The following is a 2500-nucleotide window of genomic DNA, read 5'->3' as shown; positions in this document are numbered from 1 at the left end:
AGTGATGTGGGAGAAGTTTGGGATCAAAAGGAATTGATCTTGACATGGTTGGTGCATAGCCAAGTTCATGATTTTGGATTTTTGGCTTGATTTTGTGACTTGGTGGTGATTTTGGTGAAAAACGAAAATCATGGTTTTGGAAAAGTGGCTGGACTCAATCCTCACAAATGCCTCCAAAGTGATGTGGGAGAAGTTTGGGATCAAAAGGAATTGATCTTGGCATGGTTGGTGCATAGCCAAGTTCCATGATTTTGGATTTTTGGCTTGATTTTGTGACTTGGTGGTGATTTTGGTGAAAAACGAAAATCATGGTTTTGGAAAAGTGGCTGGACTCAATCCTCACAAATGCCTCCAAAGTGATGTGGGAGAAGTTTGGGAGCAAAAGGAATTGATCTTGACATGGTTGGTGCATAGCCAAGTTCATGATTTTGGTGTTTTGGCTTGATTTTGTGGCTTGGTGGTGATTTTGGTGAAAAACGAAAATCATGGTTTTGGAAAAGTGGCTGGACTCAATCCTCACAAATGCCTTGAAAGTGATGTGGGAGAAGTTTGGGATCAAAAGGAATTGATCTTGACATGGTTGGTGCATAGCCAAGTTCATGATTTTGGTGTTTTGGCTTGATTTTGTGGCTTGGTGGTGATTTTGGTGAAAAACGAAAATCATGGTTTTGGAAAACTGGCTGGACTCAATCCTCACAAATGCCTTCAAAGTGATGTGGGAGAAGTTTGGGATCAAAAGGAATTGATCTTGACATGGTTGGTGCATAGCCAAGTTCCATGATTTTGGATTTTTGGCTTGATTTTGTGACTTGGTGGTGATTTTGGTGAAAAACGAAAATGTTGGTTTTGGAAAAGTGGCTGGACTCAATCCTTACAAATGCCTTCAAAGTGATGTGGGAGAAGTTTGGGATCAAAAGGAATTGATCTTGGCATGGTTGGTGCATAGCCAAGTTCCATGATTTTGGATTTTTGGCTTGATTTTGTGACTTGGTGGTGATTTTGGTGAAAAACGAAAATCATGGTTTTGGAAAAGTGGCTGGACTCAATCCTCACAAATGCCTTCAAAGTGATGTGGGAGAAGTTTGGGATCAAAAGGAATTGATCTTGGCATGGTTGGTGCATAGCCAAGTTCCAAGATTTTGGTGTTTTGGCTTGATTTTGTGACTTGGTGGTGTGCCAAGAATCATGAAATTTTCAAAGTGGTGGTTTTTGAGTTTTGTTGGTTGGAAAGTGTCACAAATGCATGCAGAATGAGGTCTAGAAAGTTTGGTATCAAAACCAAGCCATCTTGATGTGGTTTTGAATTTTTGAAATGTTGGAAAATAGAGGGTTTTGAAAAAAATTCATGAAAATTCGAAACCTTGGCCAATCCTAACGAAACTTGGTGGGCACCTTCTTGATATTATTATGGGATGGACTGGAAAAAATCACGCAAAAATACGGTGTCTAGATACGTTTTTCCATTTTTCCCGATTTTCCACATTTCGGGTCTTTGGAAAAATAAAAAAAATACTTCCCCATGTCGAAAAATTCTAATTTTTTGCAGGCAATGTTGTACCATTTTTATGAGGATCCCTGCAAAAAATCTCGTGAAAATTCGTTCTCTAGGTCCCAAAACAGAACTTATGTCTACTCAAAAAAAGTGTATCTACTTGTACAAAAGTGGCTTTTGCATATTTAGCTATTATAGGGGGGGGGTGTTCCTCAATGCAGCCAGCTCTTGCACCATGGAAAATTCTGGTGCGGTCCCTTCATTCCCCCCTGTTTTGGCTTGCTTTGTGGTGGGGCAAGTCAAAACGCCCACACATGGGTGATCCACCAACTTGGGTTGGTGTCACCCGTTGTGGGCGGCGGCATGGTGGTGGCCGCCGTCGGTTCCGGCCGACTGACCCGGTGGGAAAAAATGTGAATCTGTTATGTGGATTTTTGTGGCACGCTGGTGGGATTTTCGTTGTGTGGCTCATTTCTAGACTTGTGAGCATCACGAAGGGGGTATGGCTTCCAACCGTTCGCGGGGAAGGGGCCATCATGTCTGGCTTGCTGCCGGCCGGGGGGGTAATGTCATCAGTCAGCGTCCGCTTGGGCTCACATTTGTGCTGGTTACGCCCAGGGTCATGTGGTTGATATTGAGGGCTTTATTACTCTCGGTCCAGTAGCGCGCGGCCACCACAGGGAAGGCACGACCTCATCCGCGTGGCTTCTCCCTCACGAGCATCCTGGCGATCCGCCACGGTGGTCGTGCTGGAGAAGAAGCACGGATGAGACGGGTTGGAACTGTGGCCCGGTGCGATCGGGGAAGATTTGTGCCACGCAAATCGTTGGGTGGCTTATTCGAAGACTTGTGAGCATCACGAAGGGGGTATGGCTTCCAACCGTTCGCGGGGAAGGGGCCATCATGTCTGGCTTGCTGCCGGGCGGGGGGGAAGTAATGTCATCAGTCAGCGTCCGCTTGGGCTCACATTTGTGCTGGTTACGCCCAGGGTCATGTGGTTGATATGAG

Source organism: Phaseolus vulgaris, chromosome 10 (genome assembly GCF_051622355.1).
Source record: "Phaseolus vulgaris cultivar YP4 chromosome 10, ASM5162235v1, whole genome shotgun sequence".
In the NCBI taxonomy this organism is placed as follows: Eukaryota; Viridiplantae; Streptophyta; class Magnoliopsida; order Fabales; family Fabaceae; genus Phaseolus; species Phaseolus vulgaris.
This window is presented reverse-complemented; position numbering follows the sequence as displayed.